The 9,329-nt window shown below is 35.0% G+C and overlaps 2 long non-coding RNA genes across 2 annotated transcripts; one reads left to right on the top strand and one right to left on the bottom strand.

Moving 5' to 3' along the window:
• Positions 1-1,345: 1,345 nt before the first annotated feature.
• On the top strand, positions 1,346-3,682 carry LOC141638537 (uncharacterized). The gene is made up of 3 exons (XR_012542103.1): positions 1,346-1,489; positions 2,722-3,050; positions 3,332-3,682. It is a non-coding gene; the product is annotated as an uncharacterized LOC141638537 (long non-coding RNA).
• A 691-nt stretch (positions 3,683-4,373) lies between these two features.
• Positions 4,374-7,836, bottom strand: LOC141638559 (uncharacterized). The gene is made up of 2 exons (XR_012542108.1): positions 7,554-7,836; positions 4,374-4,926 (listed from the first exon to the last, which is right to left on the bottom strand). It is a non-coding gene; the product is annotated as an uncharacterized LOC141638559 (long non-coding RNA).
• Positions 7,837-9,329: the final 1,493 nt, after the last annotated feature.

The raw sequence follows: 9,329 nt of genomic DNA, 5'->3' as shown, positions 1-9,329 counted from the left end.
TTCTCACGGTCATCCGTAACAGGGGGCCAAGTAGATTTTTTCTGGGTCATTTCATGCTGTGCTTAGATCGGAAGGAGTCGAGTTGAAGGAAATATTCAGCCTTTATCGTACTCGATATTTCTCGGGCCACTCGAGGAGTCAGAATCGAAATGCATGGCCATGCTCGGATACGGATTCGTTTTATCAGTTAAGTTACTCTCTAGTCGGGGAAACCACTCTTGATACAGATCGATTGTAAAATACGACCTTTGTGGATCCGGATCTGCAAATTGTTTTACATTGAGTGGGAGAAATTTTAAATGAATATGAGAATCGGTTATCGCACATACACTTGTTCGGACAAGTGGGAGTTTGTTGGAGCTTGTGTCCTCCAGTTAGTGCGGATAACGTCATTGCACATACACTTGTACGGACAAGTGGGAGCTTGTTGGGGTTGGTGTCCTTAACAGTTAGTGCAAGGACTTATAAACCTCTAAAAGGATCAAAGGGCATACTTTGGTATTATTATCAGTTGATCCACGTTTATCAATAACGGTTGGCTTGCTAGATAAGTTTGACGTTATTGTCATACAGATGGCGGTGATCAACTGGTCCCTAAAAGTCACACCTATAGGATACGTTCGAGAGATGTGACGGTATGAAAATACTGTCATGTAGATGCCAAAATTGACTAACCAGTTAGTCCGAGTTATTTGACTAGTAATTAGTCAAATATGTGATGTTGAGATATTATATTTAATACGGATTAAATATCATGAGCTAAGGCGAATTAACCAGTTAATTCGTAAAATTAAATATAAGCGTTTTATATTTAATTAATGTATATTGAATAAATTATACAATACTGTTTTTGTCGGACACGTATTTATAATTCAGCGAGTTTTGGACCGGACCGCGAGCTTAAGTGAAGAGGAAATTAAAAAGCCCGCGAGCTCTCCTCTCACTCGGTTTGGCCGAGCCTCACATAGACAAAAGGAGAGTTTTCTCCTCTTGTCAAACCTAATTCATTTGGAAAAATAAACTAGGGTTTTGAAGAGCATTCTCCTCTGAAAAACCGAGATCTCTCATCTCGAAAAACTCACATCAGTTCTCCCAATATTGCAAGGCAATCGGAGAACACCATCTAGCACAAGGGCATATCTCGGACAAGTCTTGGGTGCAACAATTAGGAGAGAATCTCGTTTGATTTCTGTTCTTTACGCCGTGCATCAAAGGACCCGAGGTTATTTCTTGTTCCTTATAGTTTCTATTGTATTTATGTTTTATGACAATAATCACATGTTTAAATTTACGTTATAGTCCTACATTTAAAGGGGTAGTTAACGGATATTAACCTACATATCTCGCCACTGAAGACCACCGGAAGTCTGTCACTACCAGAGACTGAGTTGTTTCCTATCACAAGCTTAACAAACGACACTTCCGAGGCTGACCGCGAGATTCCTAAACTCTCTAATTATTACAATCAAACAACACAACTTAATAGCAGGTGATTCACTTTATGTTCTTTTAATTCCTTATCAATCTGGGTTTCTGATGAATATATTATAGTTTTAGGTGTGATTGTTTAATTTTGGCTCATCATGTCGATGATGCTTTCCTTAACAAAGGATTTAAGGCTTCTAAATGGTACTCATTTCTTATACCTTAATTATTACTCTTTCATTTGGTCACCATTTAGATTCACTGTGACGTGTATTTTAATCTAAGGTAAATAGATGATTGAGACGGAGGGAGTATATTTATTCTTCGTGTTTGTTGTGATTAAACCAAATCTTAGGATTCAGCTGATTAATAAACAAATGGGGTTATAACTGAAGTTTAGTCTCCCCAAATCGGAGAAATTTAATTTGGAGAAATGTATTTAGTAAATTAGAGTTTATCTAGTAAGCTAAAGGGTTGAATCTATTAACTTTATGGAGTGTATCTAGTTAACTAAAGGTATGTATCTAGTAACTTAAAGAAGTGTATCCAGCAAGCTAAAGGGATGTATCGAACAACTTAAATAAGTGTATCTAGCTAGTTAAAGTTATGTATCTAATAACTTAAAAGAGTGTATCTAACAAGCTATAGGTTTGTATCTAACAACTTAAAAGAGTGTATCTAGCAAAGCTTTAAAGGCAGATCTCAAGAAAGGAATGTATCTAGCAACTTAATGGGATCAAACAAAAACTAAACGCTAAAAAGATAGGGCGAACCCTTTTCGTCGGGGAAATGAGCGAAATTCCCGGCAAAGTGGAAAATGCGGGGATCATAATAAGTAGACAGGTATCCTTAAGTAGGATGGGAAAAGATTTAGGGTTGGAAATTGTGTCTTTCCCTTGAATTTCATTCAAATTTGTGTCAGCTCTCGGTGTTTCCCCTTGAGTGAAATCTTAATAGTTCCAAGTCTTCTTGACGAGAACATCACCTTAAGTTTAACTATACTGATACTTTGTGGCATGGTACTCGTGTTTTGCATTCATTACGTCTCTTTTTTTTCGAATTGATAGGCAGTTGTGGCTACTGCAACATGTTTGGCCCTCAGAGGTGCTGCTATCAAAACCTAATACTGCTTTGTAATTTCTGTTTGTCTTATTTTGCCATTCTGAATTCCTTGTTTTTTTTCATGATTTGCCTATGAAACTAGGCTACTTCCGTCTATTAATCGTTCCATTTTTATTATTTCCCATTGCATGGGCGTTTCTGATTCTATTTTCGGTATTGGTGCTGTTTATGCAGGTCTTATAATGTATGATGCACAAGTGTGATTAAATTCGCAAATATTCTGTTTGCAGACGTTTTCTCAGCATATGTGTATTTTGAATTCTTCTAGAAACTCATAGAACGTCTACATCAAATGATCAAATCTCTTTCTGAAACTGGGCATTTTTACAATTTATATAGTACTATAATTTAAACATCTTGCAAATGGCGCGTCTTATTTTCATCGTGATTTTGAATGAACTGTGAACCTTAGTTTATGTGAAATGGATGACAAAATGGTGATGGGGTCGTGCTTATACTGAAAATTGTTGGACTACAGAAGCTTACATTAAGACACTTTTGAGGTAACATAATCCCAATTTGGCTACTTTGATATTGGATAATCAATTAAATTTTCAGACGACCCGTAATGAAAATTTTCAGATGACCCTTAATGAAAATTTTGGTCATTACAGTCGAGTGGCAGTTATTTCACAATTTACCAAACTAGATAATTTAGTGGGTCATTTTTCTTCATATTCTAAATCAAGGAATTATGATACTTTGGTTGCTTTGCTATTGGATAATGAATTAAATTTTGGTTGCATTTGTTTCTTACTCTGGCCTGTCCTCTTGTTTTTAACAGGGAGTCAGGAGGGAAGTTGGGATTCATGTAAAGACGCTAAACAAGTTGCTGCAAGAATACCAAACAAAGTCGATAATAGACCAAGGTAATAATATAATTAATCCTATACCCGGAAAATCATCCTCAACAAACTCAAGAGACTTCAGCTACTCTTGAAGAACCAAGCTCAATTAGAAATGAACAGTCAACTTCAACTCGATTGCTTGAATCTAAGATGCGGAATAGTCAGAATGAGAAAGGCGGGACAAGCTTCGGAAATGTGGGTATAAAATTGAAAAAAACTCCTTGGTTTCGATGCTGAAAGAATCAATTGGCCATACTGATGTCGAAGTAATAACAGGAGCTTTGTTTGGGCTCAAGCCTCAAAAGAACTTAAAGGAGTGATTCATCTAGCCCAGTTAGAGATATGATTCAAAGAATCTTAAGGAAGTGATCTAAAAGAAAAGCGTAAAGATCTCATCAACTTAAAGATGTGATCTAAATAATTTAAAAGAAAGATTCATCTCAAAGTTAAAGATATATATTTACTATTTAGCAACTTGAAGGAATTTGTGTATTTAGCTTTTAATGTAAATGAGTGTATCTAGCATTTTCTTTTGCTTCCATATTTTAAAATGAGTGATATTTTTTTTTTAATATTTTTGTTTTTTTTTTCTATATTTAGGAACATTGTAGAAGTATGAGAAAAAAAGAGTTATATTTTTCCCTATTTCGGATAAAGAGTATAGAGTAGAAGTAGCATGTAGTAGAATTCAGTTATTTCCGAACATCTTTGCCATCCGCTTTCTTCTTTGAAATAACTAAATTTTTACATTTCAATATCTACGAATATTTATAGAAATGTTTATCAACCAGCTGTCGGCCTATCGCAAATAACTTTTTGATTGCATCTGATGAAACTTGAAAGTGAAACACTTTATTACTTACATCTAGATTTCATTAGTCATTTCAAGTTAATCATAAAACAAACATAGCACTAGTACCATAGTATACCATTTCGAAACTTGACTACAAGGGGAACTCATAATCAGAGCTTTTGAAATCATCGTCTTAAATAGTTAGATACGTATATTTAACAACTAGATACATATATTTACTAGCACAGATACACATATGAGGAGCTAAGATACACAAATCGATTTATGTATCCAGACTCCTCGTATGTGTATCTAGCGTCATATTTTATGGATCCACTACCCGAACTTAAACTATGACCGCTTCCCATCACCATTACCGCACCACCCCACTGCCACCACCACAATTACTTCATCACAAAACCAACAACGTCAACGCAAAACTACCATAGTATACAAGATACAACTCATCTACTAATAAACAACGTGCTTTATAACCATCGTCCCAGATGAAGGTATATATTTATAACCCAACTTGATGTATCTGACCTTATGTGCAGCGATCAACACCTGCTACCATCGGCGGCAACCAAATCGACGCTAGAAATTACTAAATGTCCAATCATCCACGTGTAGATCGATTTTGCTTCCTCCTTAAGAAAAGGCGATTTCTTTGAATCAGAAATATGCTAATGGATTCATCTTCTTGGCGTCATTACAATGTACGTACATAGGCGGCCGCTAATAGCCGAATCGTCCATAATAACGTACATGAAACACGAATGAATATTTAGAATAGACAAGAGGGCTCGAAGCATTTAATCGGACAATGCAAATAAAGTGCATAAAGACCTAATAGACAAACATGAATTCTTGAACATTGCAATGTAATAATCATATCGTTGTTTAGGCTGAGAATAAATTATACTCCGTCTAACGTTAAACGACATACACGAGGGATTAGTGAAACTGATGATGAAAATAAATTATGGCTGAGCATGAAATTTGACTGACTTGCGTTACGAACGAGACACATTTTAATGAAGTCAGATACACAAGTTAGTACACCCAGATACACGGGTCAATTTGTGTATCCATAGCTGTATACTCATGTACCTAGGGTACTACTGAGTGTATCTACAAACCACCACGCACTAATAGCACACTACCACGGTCCGCCACCAACACCAGCGACAACACTGCCACCTTATACGGCGCCGACGACAATAGAGAACATCACAAAAGCACCTCATGAAACACCACCACTCCATCACTATCACCACACCTAACCCGAACTCATCATCTCCATCAATGAGTAGGACCTTCGCCGGCCTAACGTTAACATTTCCACGCCGTGGACGGAACACCGACAACAACCACATTCATACCACCATTAAACCACCATCTTGCGCCCTTAACTATCCACGAAACCACCACTCCTCGCTCCTCCACCGACAATACCCCACCGTTAGACCTACACATTCACCGGCACCATTTTCAGCTCCACCTTACACAGAAGCTTCTGTAATCTCATTTTTTTTTTCAACTTTTTGATTAGATTAATAGATTTACTAATATATGAGTAGAAAATATAAAAAATAATCAATGAAAAGACAACGAGATATGTAATGACGGCGAGGAGGTGTCAGATCTCCAACGACTTTGCGGTGGTGGAGGGTAAGGGATTCAGAAGTGCGAGAAAAGGGGAAGAGAAAAAGGAAATTTTGAATTTCGGCGAAACACCGGCAGGAGAGCCAGACATCAGATGGGCGCAAGGTCGATGCCAGTCTTGTCGGAGCTCCAATGCCGGCGAAGTTGGTTGGGTGTGATATTTAGGAGTACTGTTGGGTAATGAATGATGGTGGATGTATGTTTTGTTGTTGAGACTTGGTTTATTTTGATTTTTGAGCACAGACGGACTTGTTCTTTTTCAAAATCCGTGGTCCTTATTTAGTTCGTAAGTTCGCACCGAACTTTAAGTTCGCACGAGATCCTATTTCTCTCTATATATATATATATATATATATATATATATATATATATATATATATATATATATTAATGAATTATTAATTAAGTTTATCATGCATTCCTCTCTATCATCTTGCTTCTTCTTTGTTTTATTTTATTTAATTTGTTTTACGAGCTAATTAAGCGAATAATAACATAATAATGATCGATAAAAACCCATCATATATACATGCAAATGAAATAATTAAAAAAAGAAAACAATGACGATGAAAGACGATGAAACCAACAGTGACGGCGAGATTTACCTGATAATTAGAGAAAGTAAGAGACGATGAAACCAACAGTGACGGCGAGATGATAAAGCGACGATGAGAAAGAGAGAAAGAGACGATGAGAAAGTGTGTTTGTTGTGTTTGTGTTTGTGTTTGTCTGTGTTTGTGTTTGTGTTTGTGTTAGGTTATGTATGTGTTTTGTGGCTGTAGCTGATCTGTGTTTGTGTGGTTTATAGTATGGAAAGTATTGACAACGGTTGTTAAACAACAACCGTTGTTAAATAAGTTTTAACAACGGTTGTAAATCAACAACCATTGTCAAATAAGTTTTAACAACGGGTTTAAAAATACCCGTTGTGATTACTTTTCACTAACTTTGCGCCAATTTTGCGCCAAATTATTAACAACGGTTGTGCATGTGTGACCCGTTGTTAAAACTTATAACGACGGTTATATAACCATACCCGTTGTAATTAAGTTTAGTAAAAATCGCGCCGTACATTCTACAACGTCTATTGTGATTTTCGTGCATAAACGTTGTTAAAGGGGCGTTGTAGTTGCCTGGATTTGTAGTAGTGTTATGATTAATTTATTTCACTTTTATCGACTTTTATCTCATAAAATCAATAAACATGCAAAATTTTAAACAAACCTTCAACATTTTGCATACAATCAGTAGAAAACATGCATGAAACACCATAAAAATTCCATGACCCGAATCAACTTTTAACTATTTTTAGTCAATTTATAACTAAAATACGGCATTTTGACTCGGTTTTCTACTAAAAATCATTAGAAATAGAAAAATAACTTCATAAATCACCAAACTTTACCACAAATCTTTTGAGATCAGTAGGTGTGCATTCCCCAAAAATTTCGTGCTAAAACCTCTTCTAACACAATTTTTGAGTTTTTATAAATTATCTCATAATTTATTAATATGCTTAAAATCAACATGCAAATTACAAGCCTAAGCTCTGATACCACTTGTAAGATCATAGATCCATATTAGACTCTCTAATAAAAATTAAATTATCACATAATTTATCATTTTGGTGATCTATGTAACATGCATGCAAATATAAAAGCATAAAAATGAAAGTTAAGGAAAAACAATTTCCTTACATAGATTTTTATGGTAATATGAGCACAAACTAGATCACCTATCTAGTTTGTTCTTGAGCTAAAAAGAAATGGATGATCCTCCTTGAAAAACCTTCAAAAAGATGGTCTCCTTCAAGTTGCACCCAAGAACAACACCCAAAATAATCTACCAAGTATTAACTAGATACTTGTAAAATTCACCCTTGATAATATGTAAATAATACTAACAATCTTAGTAATTATTTTATTTTTTTTACTAACAAATCTTAGTAAAAGCTTTTATTATTTTAGAGAGAAGTACCAACTTTTTGTTCACATGCAAAATGAATTGAAGTATATGAAAAATGAACAAACTATGGAGTGTAAGGGGGAAGTGGCGGGTGGAGTGTGTAGAGTGTAGGATTCATTTTCCTTATTTTATTGTTCAACACATTATGACACACATAATGATCACATGACAATTATGGAAGAAAAATAAGCAAAGTGTAATGATCATGATCATCCACTACACTCCATTTACACGGTTCAATGTCCCATTTACGGGTCCATTTTGGTTCTTATATTTGTCGCACAAATACGTATAAATTTTATTTAAACATCGTTTCATGTTTAAATGCTTTCAATTAATTTCGTCCAAATCACTCCGTAAATATACGTGTACCGCTACACATATTATTTACGTACTAATATTAATCAGATTAATCAATTAGTACAATTTTAGTGAATTAACAATTAATTAACTAAAACCCGTCTCCCAAAATTTATTATTCAATTATCGCATAATTAAATAATAACTGTCATGCCTTGAGTTCGCAACTCGAAATCTCTCTAAAAATAATCGCCTAACCTTTTAGTCTATAAATCAAGGGACTAAATAAATTGTATCTCATACAATTAATTAGTTGTCTATTGGGGTTCGTTCCTTTAGGTGTGACCGAAAGGGGTCAGTTGATCACCGCCGTCTCACGACAATAACGTTAAACTTTAGTCAGCCAACCGTTATCGATTTACGTTAATCAACTGACGAGGATCAAATAATTAAATATCTGATGATATTCCTTTAATGAGATTTATTATGTAAACGCACTATTGTGGAGGACATTAACTCCAACATGGTTGTATAACAAATAGTTGTTGTATTTGTTGCTAGTTTGTATCGATATATCCACAATGTATTACGTAATATCTGTGATTTTATGTTGTATGAGTTGTAATTACGTAATGTCAAAACGTAAGTTTTGTTGGTATGAATCAATTTTGTTTTGGTGGTTTCTGTGTAATGTCAAAGTAATATCGTCTGTATCGGTTGGGGGACAGGGAAGTTGCGTGATGGTGAACTTCGGGGACGAAGTTCCTTTTTAGAGGGGAAGAGTAATGTCGCAAAAGAAAAATGATTTAATTATAACAATTTTGCAGTATTTTTGTGGTATTTTAAAGTATGTGAATGATGGTTTTAATAGTTTGATTGTTTTGGATACCTTCATGGCGGTCTTAGTGCAATTGAGTAAGAATTTTTAATTGTCGAATGAAATAGCATGTTGTATACTTTATTTCGGTAGTTATTCGCTATAATGACTTGAGACTTCAATATTATTAGCGGAATTGTGTTGTAAGGTCAGAGTAATCGAGTATAATGAAACATATGTGGTGTAAGTCAGAAACATCTGTTGTGGTGAACTTGTGACAAACCTATTGGGTTGTGTGTTTTGTAAGTGGTAATTGTTTACCGGTGATGAATGAAAGAATAGTCTTGTAGTTGTATTGATGCATGTTTGAGTAATTCGATGTAGTAGTATA

This window comes from Silene latifolia, unplaced genomic scaffold, assembly GCF_048544455.1.
Source record: "Silene latifolia isolate original U9 population unplaced genomic scaffold, ASM4854445v1 scaffold_20.1, whole genome shotgun sequence".
Lineage (NCBI taxonomy): Eukaryota > Viridiplantae > Streptophyta > Magnoliopsida > Caryophyllales > Caryophyllaceae > Silene > Silene latifolia.
This window is presented reverse-complemented; position numbering and strand designations above follow the sequence as displayed.